The 24,055-nt window shown below is 37.4% G+C and overlaps 1 long non-coding RNA gene across 1 annotated transcript in view; it reads right to left on the bottom strand.

The window, feature by feature from the left end:
* LOC136872501 (uncharacterized) overlaps positions 1-24,055 on the bottom strand; it is an 81,238-nt gene that overhangs the window by 36,264 nt on the left and 20,919 nt on the right. Inside the window, exon 2 of the long non-coding RNA XR_010859928.2 lies at positions 15,423-15,651. This is a non-coding gene — a long non-coding RNA (uncharacterized lncRNA). The remainder of the gene's footprint in view (positions 1-15,422; positions 15,652-24,055) is intronic.

Raw genomic sequence — 24,055 nt, 5'->3', positions numbered from 1 at the left:
TTTATTAACATGTTAATGGAAATTTGTAATTAGGTAGATAATATTTCTTTAAAAATCACTACATATTTGTTTATCTGTACATAATTTACGTAAGGAGACTAGCACGGTACTCGTGCTTCGCTACAGTATTATACCGAAATTTATAATTCAATGCTTAACATTTTATATATAATCCACCAAAATTCGCTGTCTGACGGCAAGGTTCCTCCAATTTTTCAATCTTTCTTTCCAGCAATCAATTTTGTACTTCCCGGGCTCGTCCAGGTATTCCGCCCAGTTAGTTGGGTCCCTAAATCTTTGCTATCTTTTTCTATAAGCATTTTTAATATGGATAAAATCCTTGAGGAGATCCAGCATGGTGTCTTGAGGGTCTTGCCTGTACGGAACCCGCCAGGACCCGTTTCCAGTGCGGTCCGCACATTTTGACGACGGTCCAGAGCATTATTATTATTATTATTATTATTATTATTATTATTATTATTATTGATGTTCTGGACCCCGTAGCGAGATGCAAGACTGCTACTTGGTAAATTATATCTGCTGCCCTTTTCATTGCTGTCAATGTGACCAGCACCATTGTCGCGTGTAGGCAAGTGCACAGGATTTCTGGCGATACGAATGATATACTTCCGTGCATTATTGACCTTATTATAGTGGTGAACAATTGCATGGTTTATTTCAAATTTCTTTACATTTTTGTTTATATGCCAGGAGAATCTACTGTAATCTAACTGTAATAAAAAAAATAAAAAAAAATAAATAAAAGATGACTCTTGGAAACTAACCCAAAAAAGATTAGAAATGATCGGTTTATGATCAGAATCAAGTACATTATGAGTAAAATCAATTGGTCTCAACACCTTTTTCACCCAACCACCCTTAAGTTGATCTCCCCCCTCCCAAAGGAGTGTATGTTTAGAGGTCTCAACGCCTTTCATCCTACCGTCGTTAAGTTGATTTCCCCCCACCAAAAACGGAGTGTTTATGTTTAGAGGAGATTCCAAATACCAATGTTGTTTACATCTGTTACTTTCAGTTTTGAGATGTAAGTATTCCCAAAAAATAATTCACTTTCTTCCCCACACCCCCCACTCCACCTTTAAGTGAATTTTCCAGAAAAAAATACTCGTTTCTTTATTAGTTAGGGGTCTTCTAAATACCAATTATCACAACTGTAACATATTCAGTTTTTGAAAATGTGTTCTCATAAAAGGAATTTAACTCCTTTTCACCCCTGCCCCCAAGATGATTTTCACCCAAAAATGCTTTTTCTTTGTTTTTAAAGGTGATCCAAATACCAATTTTCACATCTATAACATCTTTAGTTTTTGAGATACCAATACCCCAATAAAAAGAATTCAATCCTACTTAGTCATTTTTACCCCCACCCAAGTGTTTTTTCCAAAAACAAAAAAATACATGTTTATTTTTAATAAAGAATACCATTTTCACTATTGTAACATGTTAAATTTAGAGATAAACTGTAGACATGCTCATTTTAAAATCTCACCCCCTTTTTAGTTCCCCTTAAGTGGAGTTTCCAAAAATAAATCACCTATGTTTCTTTAATTTTACAGGAGATTCCAAATACCGATTTTCACTTCTGCAACATTTTACGTTTGGGATATACTGTAGATTTCTAAAAATTCACTCCTGTTTAACCCCTATTAATTGGATGGCCACGGCTCTTCTTCCCCAGTCCTCTTTAAACGATAATCACCATCACTTGCCTTTTCCTATCTGATACTTGCTGAAAACTTATACGGTTATATATAAAAATCCCATACAACCTACCTTTTAGTTTTCACTATTATGTGTGTTTACTTGGCAGTAAATATAAGTGATGTGACAGCCCTCAGACTATCGGGACACGTAATTGCGATGATGAATGAGTCAGTCAGTTAGGACAGGTATTTATCTTTTATGACTGCATAGGATCACTTGAGTCAGCCCATTGTTCAAGTCTCTTTGAAGGGATTGTTCAGGCTTTGCGGTTCTCCCAGTACTACTTCAGATGCTCGTACTAAAGTTTGTGTAATTTTTTTATGTTGTAAAACTTTGGACTTAAAAATCCCTACTACTTGAAAAAATTCTGCAATCAAAAATTCCATACGCACGTTTCCTAATATAGCTGTGATACATACACTGTCACAGGTGGTGAGAAATTAATGTGGATGGAAACTAAGGAACTCGCAGACATTTTTGAAGAATTATTTAAATATTTGGCTTTTTTTTTTGTTGCTGTAAATTTATGTAAATTTTCACGTGTATTATTTGTTGTGTAATTTTGCGGATTTAAAGAATTTTCATGACTCACAGAAGATAATTATATTTAATAATGGAGTGTTAATTGGTTGTGGTGTTGGAGATCTCCACTAGTGTATATGTTGTAACCCATTTTTGTATCACCCTGTAGTTGCCACGTGGAGGCTTTGATCACGAAATCCGAGTTTTGGAATCAAAACCTCTAGAATGTGTTTCCCACATTACCATATTAGGTAGGGTATTTTCATTGGTTGGAATAACAGCCATTTTGGTTGGTGAAAACTTCGGGTCGAATCATAGGTACGGTAGCTTCCCTGATTGGCTGTCTGAGCGTTTCTCAATTTCCAGCCTTTGGCCACTTGGTAGTAGCGGGACTGTTCCGCGTCTTTGGTTTTCGAGTTCTTACGATCGGACGCACCTTGTAAGGTGGTCCACTCAGCGGCTCCAGTCATCCCGGGGTAAGCATGTTTTCTTTTCTTAAATGTTAACTTAATATGTAAATTCATTTGTTTGGAGTTTACCTTAGACCCTGGTTTTCACCATTTTGGTTTTGTCATGTCTTAGTTCGTCAGCTAGGCATATCCTTTGTTTTGGAGGAAATTTCTTTTTAATAATCTTTTGTGATGTAAATTTTAATTTTTCCATTCGGGTTACCTCCAGTAATGCAGCGTCAATTTAAAGTATGCCTGTGGAGCGATGCGTCTCTTGCTGATGTGTATTAGGAGAAGACAGCAACTTTGAAGGCCTCTGCTTTAAATTTCAAATTACTTTTTTTTAATAATAATTTGTAGACACCTTTCCATTTTGATGGTTGTAATTGTCATATCCCCTGTTAAATTTTCCTTGGAAATTTCATTGAAGTTTTTTCACCTTCTTAAATGTAATTGTAATATTGCCTTTATATTTGATTTTTGGAAGAACCACCCATAGGTACCTCGTGGTTCGATTTAACCCTGTTCTTAATTGATAATGTTATCCTTTTAATTGGTGCTTTATACCTTGTTAAAATTCTTTACTGTGAGTAAACCTGACTAAAGGGTTAATGCTCTCAAGTTTCTTTCCCAACGTCGTCACGTAAGAGCTCGTCTTTTGTAGGGTTCCCCGGCCTAATTCTTGTATCCTTTTAGTTATGTTGGTAACCCTGCGTAGCCATGTGTATGTTAAAATTTAAAATGTTTTTCATGGTATGTCATCAGTCCTGCAGGTTTGTTATTTTGGATTATTACATCATTACTTTGTTTTATATGTAGCTTATGTTATGTGTACTCTCCTCTGTAAAAGAAGGGGGGGGGGGGGGGGGTTGACATCTAGTAGCAGAGCGTGGTTGTACAAGAGACGCGAAAGCGATAACCCTTGTCTCACCTAAAAAAACCTAGTATCACCTCCTAAGGTAATTTTTGTTAATATTCGGTAAACTTTCGTAAAATTATTTTTAATTTTTAAAATTTTCCTTATGTTGACCCCATGCCATTAGGACCATGTGGGGGTTTTAAAGATTAATATATGACATGTTTCTTTTATAGGCTGTAATTGTTACGTGTGTATTCTTAATTCCCAGTTTTTGTCTTTCATAATTCTTGCTTGAGTTATAAAAATAACGTGTTTTTCGTGCCGTGATGTGCAGTCTGTGTTGCGGTGTTTTGTACCTTGTAATTAACGGCTGGAGGAAATGGTGCTTCACTATTTGTAACAAGTTTTTTTGGTCTCGTTAATTTTAATAAATTTTCTTGCGTGGCAAGGTTTCGCTTGACCACATGTTTTGCAGTAAAGTGATATCTTCACATTTCGTGTGCTGTGTTCACGTTCCAAAAGTCTTTGATAAATTTCAGTATGATTATGTCAAGTTTTCGATACGTGTTTTGATCTTAACATCCGAGTGAATATTTGTTGCTTTAAACTACGTCATGAAATCGTGCTAAGTATTGTACCTTCTTGTTTGACTATGATATCTTGGAACAGTTGGAGTGATTATCTGTTAGACACCTGGTTACTGACCTATACCTCGAGTCTGTGCACGCATTTTCCATCTTATAAATTTACTCATGTCGTAATCTTGTTTCTTCCAGGCCACGTATATTGTAGTGTGAATTGCCAGATGGATCATTGTGTTTTGGTTAATTTTAGCATGAATTCTTAAGTTTGTGAAATTTCTATTTCGGTAAATTTTTGGCAATAATTTGAGGTTAAAGTTCGTAAATTTTAGTCTATTTCTTCGAGTGTTTTTCTGTTTGCAAATCTCTTGTTTCAGCAAGGTTTTTTAAAAATTTCATTTCTTATCGCCTGCTGTGTTTGTTTGGCAGTATTCTACGTGTGTGATTTTCTAAAATTATTTTACATTTTATTTTAGCTCTGTATATATTTAAATTTCTGGTCATGTGGGGTTGTTTTGGTCTTTTGATGGATATGGGTTCGTTTCCAGGTAGGAATGGGACTATTTGGGGACAGTTCCCAGCCAGTTGCTGAATTCGCCACACAGATTAGAGGGGATTGGATCTCAATCTGTGTGAAAGTTTCCTTGATTGTCCTTTTGTGCTTTTCCATCGTGTAAGTGTGTTTCCTTGTCACGTATATTTATTTACCCGTGTGTTCCTATACTTGCTAGGAGGGTCTACATTGACTGAGTCTTGTAGGGTGAAACTTGCTCACCATAATAGGCCAGCGTTCGCTGAGGCCCATTTGGGCAAATTTGCCGGTTTACGGATCTGCACTTGTGCTTCAGACATGTTTGAAATCTGATGCATCTGGTATGAGATTCCTTGTAATCTTTTTCCTGGTATTAGATGGCTCTAGATGGAAAATTATGTCTCTTGTTATTGTTAAAATGAATTCTAGGAAGATTTTCTGCAAACCTTCATTTCGGTGTCATGCTGAGCTATTAATTTTGGTTAAATTCATTGTTGGTTTGCGGGTCATTAAGATTTGTTTTGGTTATTTTAATTTCATCACCAAAACCTTGTAATATTTTGTAGGTGTTACAATTTAGGAAGATTTCTACAATTAATTTTCCTGCTTATTTTGTTTTATTAGATTCTCTCTATGTTAAGAATTTCTTGCATTACGGGTTTCGTGTCTTCTAAATTTATTTACTCATTTTGCAGAAGTATTTGATTCTATACTGAGTAAGGTTCAAAATTTGGGTAGCCACGCCGCATCTGTCCTACCATTTTGCAAATAATTGTGTGTGTCTTGGGTGCCTTGGGAAGGCATGTACGTGTGTACTGAGACTTAGGGCTTACGGTGCTGAGAGAGAGGCCAATCCTCTCCTGGGAGTACGATATTGGCCCTAAGAGTCTTATTGTCATGTGATAAGTTCAACACGTGGAGGCTTGAGGTCATGTATTGTCCTTTTTCTATTGTGGGTACTTCTTGATGTGTCATTGCATGGGTGTTTTGGAGTGTGTGTACTGTTTTTTGTGATGGAGAGTCAGTGTTGAGGTCGTCTGTGCCTTTTACCATTGGTTTATGCTGATTCAGGAATCGTCGCACTTGTGTCTTGTGTGTGTCGGAGGACAAATGAGCTTGGTAGTCTTGTGTGTCATGCGGTTATCTGGTATGAAGGTGTTACTTGTGCCTTTTAATTTCTTATACCAGTGAGTTGGATTTTTGTATGCACACTTTTGCATTGCTTTCGTTTTTTATTTTTGAGTTCCTGTTGGTTAAGTAATGTGATTTTGATTTGGTATTCCTGGCTTAATTGAGACTTAATTTGATTGGTGGGACACGTAATATGTAATGTGAGTATATCTATGCGAACATTTTGTGTGTACATGACATGGTAAATGAATAGTGACTTACTAACCTCAATTTATTGAAAATGGTTGCAAGCTAATTTAATTTCTCTCTTGAGTTCTCTTGCAATATCCTGAATTTTTCCCTTATTTGTTTTGTTTATTTGGTTATCCTAGGTGATTAAGAATGCACAGACTAATTCTTCCTTTTACTATTTAGTATGTCCTTTAGGTTAAGATTTTCATTCATTGTCATAACTAAGGATCCCTTGCAATATTTCCGGTATTAAGGTAAACTCCGGTAAACTTTCCTAATTTTGTTTGGTCTGTTATGTTTCGTAAATTTTTATACATGCTTGCCCTGGGGGTGGCTTGGAGTTCCTGAAGATATTTGGGGCGAAGTTATCCTCCTCGCACGGAATATTAACAGTTCCTGTTATATAGTAATATTTATAAAAAAAAAAAAAAAAAACACCCTTCACTCTAGGTTTCTCAAAAGATTCTTCTGCATAGCCGAGGCTATGGCTTTTCCTATATTACTTCCTTTTCTACTGCGGACTGATCTGTGTTCCTGTGATCACTATAAGCTGGTCCAGACAGGTAACCTGTCGTGCCTGTTGGAAGGGGCACTGAATTCCTAACTTGTGTGCATCCAACCTGGGAGTGCAGTGTCTCAGAATTCCTGGTGGTGGAAGTTGTCCAGTACTGCGCCATGTCTTACATATTCACTGTGAGTTCACTATTCGAATGAACTAAATGAAGCTTCATTGGAGACCCTGGTGGAACTGAAAAGGGAAACCGTGTTGGCAGGCGGCCGATTTCAGCAATCCTATGGACAGCAATACCTGTGGTCGAGCTTAGGAAATTCTGCTTCCAAGATACTCTTGGTGAAAGTCGCATCAAGATGTAGGTGATGTGTTGGTAATCAGTGTGTTTTCACAAAATTTAGACCTCCAGTTAAAACCGCCATTTAATGAAGTGTTTTATTTTAAAATTTATTATCGAACAGAGCACAAGATTTGGCGGTAAAGGATGTTGCCGGTAGTGAGAAATTAATAATCTGGATGGAAACTAAGGAACTCTCAGCCATTTTTGAAGAATTCAATAAATAGTTGGTTGTTTTGTTGCTGTAAATTTATGTAAATTTTTATGTGTTTTATTTGTTGTGAAATTTTGTGGATTTAAAGAATTTTCAGGACTCACAGAAGAGACAATTATGTTTATTTAATAATGGTGTGTTGATTGTGGTATTTGAGATCTCCAGTAGTGTATAAGTTGTAACCCATTTTTTGTATCACCCTGTAGTTGCCACGTGGAGGCTTCGATCACGAAATCGCTGAGTTTCACAATTGAATCCTCTAGAATATGCTTCCCACATTACCATATTAGGTAAGTTATTTTCATTGGTTGGTGAAAACTTCGGGTCGAATCATAGGTACGGTAGCTTCCCCGATTGGCTGCGATTGTTGCTATTCCCGGCCTTTGGCTACTCGGTAGTAGCGGGGCTCTGTTCCGCGTCTTTGGTTTTCATACGTTCCTACGATCGGACGCACCTTGTAAGGTGGTCCGCTCAGCGGCTCCAGTCATCCCAGGGTAACCATGTTTTCTTTTCTCAAATGTAATCAGCTAGGTAATTTGGAGGTAATTCCTTCATATTAATCTCTTGTGATATAAATTTTAATTTTTCCATTCGGGTTGCCTCCAGTAATGCAGCGTCAATTTAGAGTACGCCTGTGGAGCGATGCGTCTCTCGCTGATGTGTATTAGGAGAAAACAGCAACTTTGAAGGCCTCTGCTTTAAATTTCAAATTACTTTTTTTGGTAATAATTTGCAGACTAATTTGTAGACACCTTTCCATTTTGATGGTTGTAATTGTCATATCCCCTGTTAAATTTTCCTTGGAAATTTCATCGAAGTTACGCTCACCTTAAATGTAATTGTAATATTGTGTTGATATTTGATTTTTGGAAGAACCACCCATAGGTACCTTGTGGTTCAATTTAACCTTTTTCTTAATTGATAATGTTATCCTTTTAATTGGTGTTTTATACCTTAATAAAATTCTTTATTGTGAGTAAACCGGACTAAAGGGTTAATGCTCTCACGTTTCTTTCCCTACAACGTCACATAAGATCTCTTGCTCTATAGGGTTTCCTGGCCTGCTTCCTGTATCCTTTCTTTAGTTATGTTGGTAACCCTATGTAGCCAGGTGTATGTTGAAATTTAAAATGTTTTTCATGGTATGTCATCGGTCCTGCAGGTTTGTTATTTTGGATTATTACATCATTACTTTGTTTTATATGTACCTTATGTGTACTCTCCTCTGTAAAAGGGGGGGGGGGGGGGGGGGCTGTGTGTGACATACAAATTTTGTTACATTTGGCAGGATATTATGGGAGAAAAATGGTATTTAAATATAAAATTACAATTGGCAGGAAAATTAAAGCAAAGTTCAAGTGAAGTTTTCTTCCTGATTCATTACCTAAAAGTCACCAGAACTGTGTGTTTTTTCCTTTTTCTTAACAGCTTCTGTACGAATACTGCTAACTCTGGAAGTTTCTCTCTTCTCCAAAGAACTGAAAATGATTCACCTGTATTTTGTTTTTCACAATGCAACTTCTGAGTCAAACTTATGGGGATTGTAGTTTCTGTCATGTCATGGTTGTTGGCTATAGGTGCAGGCCTTTCATGTCTTTAAGTTGATGCACCACTTTCCTGATGAGAATCTGATTTCGATAACATTTCATGTTTCTGGTTTCTTCAATGGAGACTCCTGTTTGGTAACAGCTGATCCCCATCTTTTTCCTAACAAAAGTTCAGCAATTCGTCGCTTAGCTAAGGCTGAACTATGTTTACGCATATTGTTTATTCCCTTGGAATCAAGCTATCAATTATTACAGCACCCATATCTTTCAGTAATAGTATCTTGATACGCAACTAGCAGAGGTTACTTGCGCGTGTACTTCACAAAAGTAAACAGACTGGCTACCACCACAGAATTCACAAAGAAGATTAAACATACAAGAATTACAAAACATAGTTTACACTATTGTAGTACCATCAGGAATACCAGTACAAATATATAATGTTGCTCAATAACAGTCTAGTACTGAAATATTAGTCCATAACAGGCTTTATAAATTCATTCAAAATATGGTAGGTCTTACAGCTGGATTCTGTATAAATATATCGGGAGAGGGAGCTGTTGGCCCATCCCATGGATGCGTAATTGCAAAGAACAGGCATATTTGATTGAATGGAAGCGTGACAATAACATTACCTAAATAAAACAGTTCAGCAGATGCCATGCCAATTTCTTCTGTGTACAGACTGGCAAACTAAGTATTAAAGTGAATTTTTTTTAATTCAATGGAATAACTTTGTGAAAAGAAAGAAGAAACTCAATTCTTTCAATTTCAGTCATTAAAAATTCGCCAAAATGTCCAAAATATTGATTTTTATCTCCGAAGTGCCGCCTTAAGTACCTAGAAGTTTTTCCACAAACTTCAAGACATAGTAAAGAGTCTTACAGACTTCCCTTGATTAATTTTAATGGATTTCAACATGATTTGACCTCAAGAGGACTTTGAACACTTGCTGTTCATATTATGTAATGTATTTTAAATGTGTTATGTTAATCATATTTAGCTTTAGTCCCACCATTTTCAACAGTGATTTTTGTTTGATGTATATTTAGCACTAGCTGATGATGTCCCCTAGGAGAAGAAACGTACTAGATTAATGTAATATGTATAGAATATACATACTGTTAAACAGAATATTTGAGAACATATTCATAAATATGTCACCCGGAAATATAGCTGTCACTCTCCACAGGTGCCAGTCAATTCTAGTCACAGTTTGACCATTTGAACAATACGCTCTCAGAATCCATCCCACCAAGGAGCTGATGGACTAAACTTCCACTTTATTCTAGACACTGATGCTTCCACATGTTTCCATCAATGTTGCACAAGAACTTGTTAGCCTCAGCAAATTTTGTCCCAGTGTCACAAATCACACGAGGCCTGCCTCATCGGGTGGAGAGCGGAGAAAGTACAGGGATTATGTCATGTCTGTTGAAGAAAATACTATCAGAAATCCATGAAGATTTTGGAAATTTATTAATTACAAATCAAAATCTAGGCGACTACCCTCTATGATTAGTGAAGACAAGGAACTCTGCTCAATGAAAGAAATTGGGATAATTTTGTCAACACTTTCAAAAAATTTGATTCACCCAGCATTCCCTGTAATTCTCACACTGAACAGTTTGGAGTTATCAGTGGTAGGTTCAGCATCAGAAGTCTACAACATCTTGAAGTCTTTGAACATGAAGTAATCACGAAGTAGATTTAGTGGTAATAAGTGTACCTAATACTAAAGTTGTAGTAAATAAGAGCTAAGTCATCTGGTCCAGATCACATTCCAAGAATTGTTACACGAGCATAGTGAGGAGCTGGCAACCCTACTAACCACAATAATCAACTGGTCTCTTCGTACAGGCAATTTCCCCATTTGAATAAAAGGATATGTTATTCCCGTTTTCAAGAAAGGTGACAGATCTTTGTCAGTTACAGACCAGTAGTAGTTCTTTCACTCATTTCCAAGGTAGCAGATAGAGTCTTGTAGAAAGCATTGTACAGTACAGTCAGTGGTTTAATTAATATGAACCAGCATGGTTTTGTCCAGAAACTCAACCACCAATCTTGCTGTGTACTACCACTTCATATCTAGCACCCTGGACAACTGCAAGGAGGTTGATGCCATGTATATGGACTTGCTCTACTAAGGTGTCAGCATACAGCATTCGTGGAAGCTTGCTTGAATGGTTTAAGTGCTATCTTTACAAGAGGTATTCAATAAAATAAGAGATTCTCATTTCTCATTATGAGCCTTATTTTTCAATGAGCATGTGTTAAATATCATTAACAAGGCATTTAAAATTTGCTCAAAACAAATTGCAAGAGTTTTAAATCTTGTCTCATTGAAAACCCTGCATTTCCTCACAGGCATGTTAATGCAAGTTTCATACAAAAATGAATCTGCAATTTCCTCAATTGTCCTATTTTACTCTAGTTGCTACTAATTCATGTTCCTAACAGTAACACCCAATGGGCTGGTCACCTTTCACTTACTAAGGTGCAGAATTGAATCACAAAGGAACTTTATGCAGGCCCGAAGATCCCTGAATGAAATTAGCGAAATAGTGGATGTATTCCACTCATCAGCTAGTGAAATTCATAAACATCTTACGGACACCTCAAGAGTTCCTTCTATCCCGTTCTGCGTATTTGGTAACAAAGTTATATTACCTTTTTTCATCCGTCATTTCAAATGTATAAACACTTTTCTGTTTTCATGTTCTTTTCTTCCGTATGTGTTTGTAAATATGTATATATTGTATACTGCTTATTAGTAGCAAAATTCTCCCAATATTGGAAAACTAAGCAAGTAACTCAATTCTCTTGTGGGTTCTTACTGTTCCAATAGGCTTTCATTCTTTCCGAGAAGGCTTATTTACGTTCATCCGACCACTTTAATCTGTACTGATTTTGTTGTGGTTGCTCTGATGTAGCTTCCCAATTGTTTACTTAGTCTCTAAAGATGTCTTTTCTAGAATGTCTGTTGAACTTATTTTTCAATTTACAAGGTCCTTTCGAAGTTCATTAAGCCAGGGTGTTGAGTTCTGAAGTGTGGTTACATAATCTATGATCCTTTTTATCAATCTATTTTCTGGTAATCTAGAGATGAATGAAGAATTTTGTTCATCTTTTCCTAACGCTAATTTCAATGTATGAGAACATTTGTTTCAACTGATTGTAACCCGTAACTGTCTTGGGTGTATCTTGCTCCTAGATTTTCTTAATGATCTTCCTCTATTTGATATCTTCAAGTTCTTGTTTTCTGTGGAGTGCCAGTGCTTCACTTGCAAAGGACTTTAATTTATGAGTGCTGTAATTCCAAATTTTTGTATGTCTTGACTGATTTTTTGTTGTAGATGTTCTGGACTAACCCTAATGCATTTTTAATTTTTTGGAGAAGAGTTTGTTGTGAGATCTTTTCAAGGCATGGCGGTTTGATAAATTCTGAGATATTTGAAGTAAGGGACCCTGTCAATTGTAGCATATTTTGTTCTCAGGTTCTTGATATTTGTCTCTGAACATAAGAATTTAGTTTTCTCAAATGATGTCTGTAGTTATCAGTAGTAGTCATCCACTTTGTGGCCACGATCATTAAGGCATTGAAGTCTAAATGGTCTGACATCCTGGTTAGCCGGTTCATGTTCCGTTGGTCAAAAACATTTTCACCATCAGAATGTTGGCTGGCAGGGTAGAGGATGTAGGGTTATACAATTTCTGATCACTAGATTGCATGCCAAAAGCCCGGATTAAATTCCAAATCTTTCTGCAGTGCTTTGTGAGCGAGAGCATTTAACTGATTCGTCCATCAGATGGGGACATTAAGCCTTGAGCACACCCCTTGGTGCTATTCAACAGGAGTAGGCTATGTGCTGGGGCCGGATTTTACTTTCTCTCCTTTCCTACCATCATATCATGTAATTCATTTTATCGTATCTCATTAACCACTCTGAAATGGCATATGGCTTTTAGTACCGGGAGTGTCCGAGGACAAGTTCGGCTTGCCAAGTGCAGGTTTTTTGACTTTACTCCCGTAGGCGACCTGCGCGTCGTGATGAGGATGAAATGATGAAGACAACTCGTACACCCAGCCCCCATGCCAGCGAAATTAACAAATGGTTAAAATTCCTGACCCTCCCGGGAATCGAACCCCGGACCCCTGTGACCAAAGGCCAGCACGCTAACCATTTAGCCATGGAGCTGGACATTAACCCCTCTGATTTAGTTTGACGTCAGGAAGGACATCCGGTCATAAAAACCCACCACAGCAGATTCATCTTGCCTCATACCTGACCTCGTAGAGAAACTGGACAAGGGTTAGACAAACTAGTATGTAGTAGGCGCTGTTACTGTTATTTGAATTATATACTCTGTAACGGGAGAAGTAATAACTCGTTATGATAAATCAAATCAAATACTCAGAAAACCATATTTTACCTATTTATGTAAGTACTAAACTCCTATATAGCGAGCATGGGACCAATAATTTGAAGAAAAAAAAAAACTGCTTTGTTATACAGATTTTCATGTTAACCACTAAATAAAACTCCCATCAGTTTTAAAAATTACCATATAAAAATCATGTAGAATTTCTTTGTTTCAAAAATAAGTCAGGGTAAATATATGAAGAAAAACACAAGATAATTAAAATTCTGTGCTGCTCTCACTTCCGTCTGCCACCAAGCACAACTCCGAGTAGTCATCTGAGAGTTTTTTTCCTGTCAGGCCTCGTAGGTCTCCAGAAATCCTGAAGTTCACAGTAATGAAAGGTTAAAATTCAGGATTCGAGCCCACGGTATCAAGATCGGGAAAGTCACATAACTAAATTAGAAATGCCCAGTTCATCAGTTGGCAGGATACATTCAAAAAAATTCTTCTAAATTTATTCATTGAGGACTCAATACCAAGTGTATCCCCACAAGATTCAATTATTACAGAAATGACAATAACTGCTCCAACAGAAAATTTTGGTTTTTAACTCTGTCATGCCTACGTGTTTTTGAAATATTTCACAGCAACTGAAAGTGCAGGGGGAAGTTTGGAAGAACAGCTGAATTTCTATCTCCCCTGTGCTTAAATAAGTAATTTCCAGTTAGTGAGAAATGAGTTATGAAAAATAATCATTTGCCTTCAATGTGTTACTTTATATAAAAGCATCCGTGAAACTATAATAACTGATTAAGCAAATGCCTGCAATGTTATATCACTATATGTTGTAAATGCAACATTTGGCACCTCTAAGGTTAAAGTAATTGCAAGCTACACACTTTGATGTGGCCTCTACTGAAGTATACATTTCCCCAGCTTTCAAGGAACAGATATTCATTTCAAATTCAAAGCTTATTTCTTAAGCCTCCAAGTGCTATCGTCTCGCTACGAGATGATTCGGATCCCGGCTCAAGTGCTATCATCTCGCAGTGAGACGATTCGTATAATCTGTATAACAATTTTACGAATATTCTTGCTGTGAAATGAAATTCTCTATCTCGTAGGCAGTGCAGGTTGGTCTTTGGTTGAGGAAGGAAAGCAGTAAGCGGAGATTTTGTCAGCTGTGAACTGGTCTGTTTATGTCTACTCCAACTGTCCAGTTGCTTCGAGCATTTGAAGATGGTTTGCTAACCAATTTGCGATAATTGTGTGCCTGATTTACCCCATTTTAATTGGTTTATTTTAGTTTAGTGATTATAATATAAACATGAGTGAACTAAGTGGTTCAAGTGCAATTAGAAAAGCATTGGAGGTGCTTGGGAGTGATGAAAGTGAAGAAGACATTGGTAATGTAGATTTTCCCGATTTATCATTAGACGACTTTTCTTCTGGAAGTGGGGAAGAATATGACCCTAATTTAGATACCCATAACTATAGTGATGCGTCAAGTAGTGATGTAGACAACCCAAACATGCTAACCCTACCAGGCACATCCAGACATAATGACCCACCACAACACTCTCCTAGTCTTTTTATCTGTGACTTTTTTTATTATTCATTAAAGTTTCTATTATATCAGTGTGACTGTAATAAATCTGGCACATTTTGTATATCTTTGAATTTAATTTCAGATAATTTAGTGCTTGTGACCAATCTCAAAAATTGAATATATTTTGAAATTTTTTTAACATGACTCATCCAATATACTTTTACTGGATACTTGTAAGTAAAACATCCTACAATTATTTTATTCTCTAATTCTTCCTGAACCGGGCGAGTTGGCCATGTGGTTAGAGGCGCGTGGCTGTGAGCTTGCATCCGGGAAATAGTGGGTTCGAATCCCACTGTCGGCAGCCCTGAAGATGGTTTTCCGTGGTTTCCCATTTTTGCACCAGGCAAACGCTGGGGCTGTACCTTAAGGCCACGGCCAATTTCTTCCAACTCCTAGGCCTTTCTTATCCCATCATCGCCATAAGATGTGTGTTGGTGCGACAAAACCACTAGCAGAAATTCTTCCTGAACAAACTGATATATGTCATATGGAGTTAAAAATTTGTATTTATTATAATTTTATTAAAGATGTATCTGCACGCTGCCTTAAGAACGCTCAGCACTTAAGAGTGAAATGATCAGCACTTTGAGGGTTAATGGGAAAGAATATACACTCGTGGGTGAATTGTATCTCCAGTTAACAGGTACTTACAGAACCCAGCCCCGATTCTACCATTGAAACAATAAACAGGTTTCTTAATGTACAATATACTAAAAAACTGGAAGAATCTATCCAAGGTATTAAAAGTAAAGAGCTACTTCTAAAAGTTATTAAACCATTATAAATCAAAACAGAGTAACACAGACCTGTTTCTGTACAGAGGAATTCTTTCCCATCATAATTTGTTCCAGGAAACACGTAAAAAGTACAGAAAACGTTGAGCCTACGATGATTGTGCTTGTCTTGTCTGCTGTACAGATGGAAAGTTTGATGACACCAGGGCTTCTTCCATTCTTCTGAGCTGTTTGATATACCAGAAATGGACAGAGCTGACTACTCCACCTTCAAGGCATTTTTCTTCAATGTCCAGTATACCTAGAAAATACAAGAAACAGTTTAGACAACCAGTTATACCTATAAAGGTGACTCAAGAATACATGGCATGCAGCAACAAGAAACTCATCACAAAAGAAAATATGTAACTTCTAATAAAGTATGGGAAAAAGTTGCTCCAAAGAAAGATTATGGAGCCATAATCCTGACACCAGTATACTATCTGAACAGTGCAGTCTGCATTTCATTCTACAAAACTGGGAACTCTGCAACAAACCCACAAAACAAGTTCAGCAAATTCTTGATCTGCACTAATCTTAACTAAACATTCAAGGGGTCAGAACCAGTGATAGCCATCTCAGTAACTCCATTTTGTTTGTTTAATGTATCTGCTAATTGAGCTAGGTTCTATTCATTGCCAGAGAACCTTATCTCTTAAGGGAATTCTTCCATGTTCCTTACCTTAAAAAAAAATTATCACCACCTGTGCTTTGTCTTATACAGGTCATCTAGTAAGTGTAACTACGATGAGTTCAAAACCATTTCTACTTTCCAAAAATGTCTAAGCTCTTATGATTTGTTCCGACTACAATTCAGCATGTAAGAGACCTTTAAAAATAAAGGAGAAACCGATTTATTGGTTTTGTGTCAAATGGGTACCATAAACTCCACAAAGAATTAGAAGCAAGGTCCCAGACAACAGCTGTGATTATTAAAAATGTGTGTGATCAGAACACTTACTTTAATGAGAAGGATAAAACAATGAACACTTTTTGTAACATGGAATCATAGAAGTCTTTGAAGATTTTAGTAATAACCTGGAAAGGCTACATCAAGCAGCAGTATAACCTTCCTAGACAGTAACAAAGAATCTTAGAAAAGGAGGGAAAAGGAAAATAGCATTATGAAAAACCAGGTGAACTCCTAGCAGATCTCAGGGTATCACTGGACAGAAGGAAGAAATATTCTGCAAATAATATGTTATTTATTATTTGGTAATCAGCCAACTAGGGACCACTATAAGTTTCCTTGTGCGTTCTAGCATTTACTTAGTTTTCGATTGATTGTGTCGATCAAGGCTTTCATCCGACCACTTTGCACCAGTTGTCAATTTCACATGAAGGAAAGTTTGAAAAGTCACGATGCTTGTTCTGGAAAGGTCTCGTTTGTGAGAGTCATCTGGTCGTAGGCCCATTTCTTCGAGGTCTTTCTTGGCATTAATGTACCAAGAAATTGTTTTTGGTTTTGAGTCAAAATTATTAATAATACATTATGTCCATTGCGAGTCTTCCATCATACGATTATAAATGGTCCGTTATTGGATATTAAAAATTTTTCAGCTAACTCATTCCTATTTGCCAGCGTTTTGTGCCCATGTGCTAAGTTGGGCTCATCAGTTGGTACATAGCACACCCACAAAGACGCATGGCTAGTGCATACTTTGGAGACCACCGCGTAGGCTACTTGGAGCCACCAGCAATGCCAGTGCACTACTCATTCAGAAGGAGAAAAATGACAGTGAAATGACAGGAAGTGATGATAAACTACATTATCAAATTAGCAGGAACAGATTAAATTAGACCTGAAGTAGTGAAAGATAATGGGAAAGCAGAGATGAAATTTTTTTCTATTTGCTGTATGTCTCACTGACAGGTCTTATGGTGACAATGAGATAGGAAACGACTATGAGTTGTATGGAAGTGGCCATGGCCTTAATTATGGTACAGCCGCATCATTTTCCTGGTGTGAAAATGGGAAACCAAGGAAAAATATCTTCAGGGCTGCCGACATTGGAAATCGAACCAACTATCTCCCGAATGGGAAAGAGATTAAATTGCTTCGAAGTGTAACAAGATTGGAATGGAATGTTAGAAAACCTTCAGACTGGATGAAAACAGCAACTGCACCTATCTATGAACAAGGGAATGGGAAGTATTACAACAACTAACAAGGTATTTCATTGATCAGTATACCAGGCAAGGTGTTCAAAGGGAGTCTAAGTAAGCTGGATGAAAACTAGTGTGGTTTCAGATCAAAGATGGGCCATTAGGACCAAATTTTCAGGATGGACCAGGTAATTAAAACATGCTGCAAGAGAAATAGTTATGTTTAGGTTTCATAGATCTATAACACCTATTGCCACTTGAAGTTGTTGTCCAAAGAACTAAAACGCTTGAAAGACGTGCCCATTACCCACCAACATTACGGCTGAGAAGAATAAGGAATGAACTATAGATGCAGCTGTACACACAAACTGGCCTCAGTGATGGAATTGTGAGGCGAATGGAGGAGGGGAGGTTATCTTTCAGTATAATGACTTGGTCATGGAGAGTAGAATAGAGGGAAAACAGAATATGGTAAGTCTGTTTCTAATGATTTTAAGATGAGCAGAACAGGACCACACAGATGGTTACAAAGAGGTTTGTGGGAGCGTTTAGTTAATTCAGAGACTTTCAGACTGAACGCTGAAAGGCATAACAATCTATAATGAATATTTATGCACTGCTTGAATTGTGGGTCCATAGTAATGCAAATTATCTTACACTTCATCACAGGGCCATCAGAAGCTCTATGAAATTTAGGAAATTCCCATTGTTACGCTGTACATATACTCCAATAGAGATGTCCGACCGCATTCTCAGACGATCACATAGATCCAGAAGACAAAAATGCTTCTTTCCATCAAAAGAAGAGAAGTTCTTAAACAATGATAAACCAGAATTATCATACTAGAATAAAAAACATTACAAACTATAACAAATAAAATTGAAAGCAACAAAAATACAAATGTGTGGATAAAATTGACGAAGAATTTCAGAACCATAATGGACAGATGTTTTAGATATTCTTGTGTTAATTCCACATAAAGATCATTGGAATCACATAATTCAGACAGTTTCTGCCAAGTACTGTAATGAATGGTTGCTGCTACAAGTATTCTCATCAAACTCGCTCTGCATTTGATCGTCGGTGGCAGTATTTGTAACAAATTTTAGTTGTCTTTGCAACTTCCACCACAACTTCCACAATTTATACCATTCAGAATTTTTATGGCTAGTAATTTTAATCCTTAAATCTTTCCAATCATTAGAAACATTTCCTGTAGAAAGGCTGCTCATGTTAATCTGGTTTGTGAAAATACCAAAAGCAGCACTCTGCATTTTACTTTTCAATAAACTAGCCACCTTCTCAAAGACCATTCCATACTTAATGTGCAGAGTCCACACAAAGTCTGTGTACCCCTACCAATTTATTTCTATTGTCATATATTGACAGCAGTTTGAGCCTAGATATTCAAAGAATGGCTGCTACACGTGATTATACGATTGAGGAATGTTTGCTAGCCGCTGTGTGTATTCATGAGCGTAAATTAGTGGAACATCAATTAAAAATGTGAGGGACATTTTTGTTGTGCAGTTTGTGAAAGCAACACCGACAAAGACCGTTAGCATGGGAAAAGATAGACTAAGAGGCAGTGTTTGCGATGCGCAGATTTGGAAAAATTTGCATTTTGGGTCAAAACCATACGGAAACGTGCGTCAAGAGTTGGGATACCAGAATCAACCATGAGGAAAACCATCAAAATGGATCTGAAAACGAGGTGTTGGCATACATTGAGTGTCAATTATCAGATGATTTGGAGAGACTTTATGCCTGAGGTCAGATGGCTCAGAATGTAGAAGTCCTGTTCAGTGAGGAATGTACCATTTATCACAGCTGCTGTAATCGCAATGTTTACTTTTGGGGAAAGAAAATCACTCTTCAAGAAATCTAGCAAAACCCACTTCACGTCATGATCTGGGCTGGAATGACACAAAAGCATCTGTCCATATTTTTTATTGTTCTGTTAATCAGAACAGTTACCTCCAGATGATTAATGACAGACTTACCCCGCAGCTGCAAAACGAGGGAATCTGAGACATCGTTTGGTTTTTAACACGATGGGGCACTGGCTCACTTTGCAGTGGCTGTTCGATGTCTGAACACAGTCTTTGGGAATCACTGGATCAGTTGAGGATCAGACAATAATCCAGCTCCTCTTCCATGGCCATCAAGGAGCCCTGATTTAACAACACCCAATAATGCACTCTGGGGTTACATCAAGGAACAGGTGAGGAAGCAGCAGTACATTGAAATTGCTTTAATACGAGTATCAGAACATGGCGGCTTATTCAGCTATGCAGATACCATGGAGGGACACATACAGATGTTTTAGGTTTCTTAAGATGAAGATGTAAATAGAAATAATGAATATATGTATTTTTATATCATGTCAGTTTAATATATTGGTATACAGACTGTGTGCACCCTGTACATGTCTGAAACTAGTAAGAAGTGCCCATTTTCCTTATCTTAGAGAAAATGATGGTCGGACATTTGTATAGGCCTTTCTCCTACAAAAAAGAATCTCTCTAAAGCTATATCAATATATGAAGGCCGAGCTCCTAGATCAGACTAGTGCTTTCAGTAACTGCCGCCAGTCACTTAAACCCTCATTTCGCCACAAGCCCATGCCCATAGTAGTTCATTCCATGAGCTTGAAGGTCAGTCATCTCACCATGCTGGTTGCAGAACAGTGAGCGCAGACAGACACTAACAACTGTGTAAATTTTTGTTGTGTTAATAAAACCTAGGTCCTTCAAGTTATTTGCCTTTTTTTTCCCCTCTTTTTTGGTAAGGACAATTCCTTTAGTATTCATATGAACTCGTCTGGAAATAAAGATATTTTCCTTTGGTATGTCTAACAGGAACATTTTAACTAAGGGTAGATTTGTATCTGAGAAAAGTAAAAATCTTACTTCTCCAGGACTGAACTGATTTTAGTCTTCTACAGCTTAATTAAGTTCTGAGTCAGAGAGGAAAAGATTGAAGGAATCTAACACTTCGAAAAATGAAGATATCGGCAGAAGAAAGACAAGGGTCACAAAGGGCATGAAAAATAAAAGATTCCCTAGCCCTCGCAACCTAATAGCATCGGAGTCGGAAAAGAACAAGTGTTGACCAAGGGAGGTTGGATAGATACGTAGATGAAGGTGAGGAGCCTGGCACAAGTGGAACAATGCAGGGCTATGCTAAGGGCCCCATGGTCACCAACCCACGCTCCAAAGTTCAGAGCCCATGGGGCCCCTTTTAGTCGCCTCATGCCAGGCAGGGGATACGATGATATTCTACAGCCCCCATCCATAGGGGATTCTCTCTGACCACATCTCTTCATTACAGGTGAAGTGCCATTAATGAAGTTTGTGGAAAATAATTTATTCTCCACTTACTGCACTATATAAATAGCTACAGACCATGCAAGCCAGGAATCTAAAAATGACCAGTTTAAGTGCCATTTCTTCTGCTGCTTATATTCTTTATGAATCTATGCAAGGCCCTTTCAGAAGATGACAGCTGAAATTTGACCCTCAATGAATTATGTAGTCATTCCTATGTATATCTTTAATATTAACCTGCTACTTTGGTACTATATAGGACAAACGATGGCCTATGCAGTTTTAGTTTAATTTTTATCTGTCCATCTGTTACAGCATCATGATAGCTTTTCATGAAACCTGGTACTCAGATTCAAGTATTGTGGTGAGTAGGATTTTAGCTGCAAGTTGTTTGAAATAATTCAGGAGGAGACTTGAGAGGGGCTTTGTTTGATACCTTTTTCTAATATAGTGAAAAGAGAAATGATCAGTGATAGTCACATGCAAAAAAAACTAAACGGCAAAGGGCATGAGAGAGCAAGGAAGAGAGTATGTCAAAACAAGCCATTAACAAGAGGCATGCCCATCAAAGTCTCAATCTTGGCTATAACATGACAGGTCAACATGCAAAGTAACTGTCCAGTCAGCAATGGGTGCAACAGCGAGTAGCATACAAATTTAACTGTTCGAGCTGACCATTTCAGGTCAATAGAAATTCTTTACCTGGCATCACTCGCAAGGTATTTGTGTGCGCTGTTCCTCCCTAGTGAGCCCAGCACTCCTCTATGTTTAATATGCCCATACACAGAAGGACGTATTTTTAACACGTCAATTTGAGAGTTATTTAGGAACACAAGCGAGTGCAGTGGTCGAGTGTGGCTGTGGAACCAAGCACTGCATTCAGGAGATGCGTGGGTTCAAACCCCACCATCAGCTGTCCTGAGAATAGTTTTCTACAGTTTCCCATTTACACTTCCATGCAAATGCCAGGACAGTTCCTATTTATAGGCCAACTCTGATTCCTTCCACCTCCTTACCCAGCTTCATTCATATTCATTTCATCATTAGCTCCTCAACTAAGGGAATCCGGCCGTAAAACATTCAGTATAAATTAAGCTCGCCTTGGACCTGACCCTGTATCTGAAACTGGACTAAGGGGTAGACAAACAATTTGTTAGGAACACTAACTGTTCAAATCCCGTTACAGGGTGATATCTGTATTATTATTATTATTATTATTATTATTATTATTATTATTATTATTATTATTATATCATTATTTTGATGTCTCTTATTTTATCTGTGAGATTACTATTATTGTGTTATAATTATTCAATTCAATTCTGCAATGCTTGTCGCTTGCGTGATTGTAGTTAACTGTATGCATATATACGTGTGTGTAGATTAACACTAAAGACATGTACAGTAAAGAGTTGCTGTATGTCAGACGTGGACATGACATTGCTACATTGTGCATTACTGCTGGAATAAATACCGAGTCATGGCTACGTCATCGTGAGCATTTAGCGATGAGCTCGGTTTCTTTGAGTTTCCTAGGGAGCCTCGAGCTATTTCACCATTGTATGTAACATTTGCCGCGAGGTGGGAGTAGATAATAGTTATTTCTGGAGTTACGTAGGTGCGTCAAACTAACGTCTATATAAGGTGGCTGCATATTGTAACGTCAGTCATTCTACTGGAAGGAGAGGCAACAGTTGGCCATTAAGTGAACAAGATGGAGTGGCCTCAGTCAGTCAACGGGAGTCAGTTAATATGGAAGGTGAAGAGAGAAGAGGTGGATGGTGAACAGTGATGGAGTCATAGAAGGATATACTTGCAAAGAAGTCATACCATACAGACTTACAAAGAAGTCATGATATGGAGAAGAAGCAGTCACATGGATACATCACCAAATTAGGCATGACATCTACAGTAAATACCAGATCTAAGGAATACGTCATAATTACAATCAAGGTGTTGAAGGTACAGTCAAGTGAACCAGTGAGGGATATATTTCGTATAAATCGTTAAATGTCCGGTCAAGAAGAATTCAAATTCATGCCTAGTTTCTTTCAGTTGCAATGTCATAATTTCCTATTCTCATCTGTTTTATCGCAACAAGACTTACTAATTTTTATTGAAATTTCAATAAAAATTTATTTTGTTCTATCAAATTAATCTTTCGTTTCATTTCCAGAGTAGAATCACTTAACCCCTAATTTAATGGGGAAACTGATCAATCTCATTTTCCCAGAAATTATATGGTATGTTGTCAAAAGTAAGCTTTTTTTTTTGCTAGGGGCTTTACGTCGCACCGACACAGATAGGTCTTATGGCGAAGATGGGATAGGAAAGGCCTAGGAATTGGAAGGAAGCGGCCGTGGCCTTAAGGTACAGCCCCAGCATTTGCCTGGTGTGAAAATGGGAAACCACGGAAAAGTAAGCTTATTACCCCATACCCTAGAGATAGTCAAGATTCTCATTCTATTATTGCTGCACTGAGTGGTAGCTGGCGCCCATCAAATAACGTATGTGTAAGTAAGCAGGTAAGAAGTGCGAGTACAAGGTTCGACGATTGTGTATTTTATAATAATGAATATTAATTTTCATAATTTCCATTTTAAATGCAGATATTTCAGATTTTTCAATTAAAATTCAGATTAGTATGTTTTCAAGTAAGTCAAGTAAGGAACTTCTAATACTTGTTTTTAATAAACAATTATTTATTCAGGAACATAAATATTTAAATATGAAGAGATTTGAGATAGGAGTATGCTGAACTAAATACTGCAAACAATCCAGCATAACAGAAAAACATTTTACTGTCAGTCATCACTTCTGTTTGCTTTTGGCATCTTTCCTGGATCATTTGCAAATTTTGTTGCCGGGTTCAAACATTTGTAGCAGGACCATGGAGGACTTGCCCAGTTATTCCATTCTTTCCTAAAATGCATGGAATACAGCATCCAATCAATAAAAGTACCCCTTCTTCCTCAGAACTTGCAGACACTGTTTCAGAGCTATGATCACTCGTAATGAAACGCATGATGTTTACATCACTTTCGGTGTTCAAGTCCACTTCAGCATTTCACCCAACCACAAAAGTATGTGATCAGTGAATGCCATTATAATTTGTGCCGATATTTTTGCAATTTTCTTTACGTCGCACTGACACAGAGGTATACGCCGTAAACTTATCACATTAAACACACCTATAAGACAAATATTGACTTATTACAATGCGCGAAATG

The sequence above is a fragment of the Anabrus simplex genome, chromosome 4, assembly GCF_040414725.1.
Source record: "Anabrus simplex isolate iqAnaSimp1 chromosome 4, ASM4041472v1, whole genome shotgun sequence".
NCBI lineage: Eukaryota > Metazoa > Arthropoda > Insecta > Orthoptera > Tettigoniidae > Anabrus > Anabrus simplex.
Note: the sequence above shows the minus strand (reverse complement) of the source record. Positions and strands in the feature narration are given on the sequence as shown.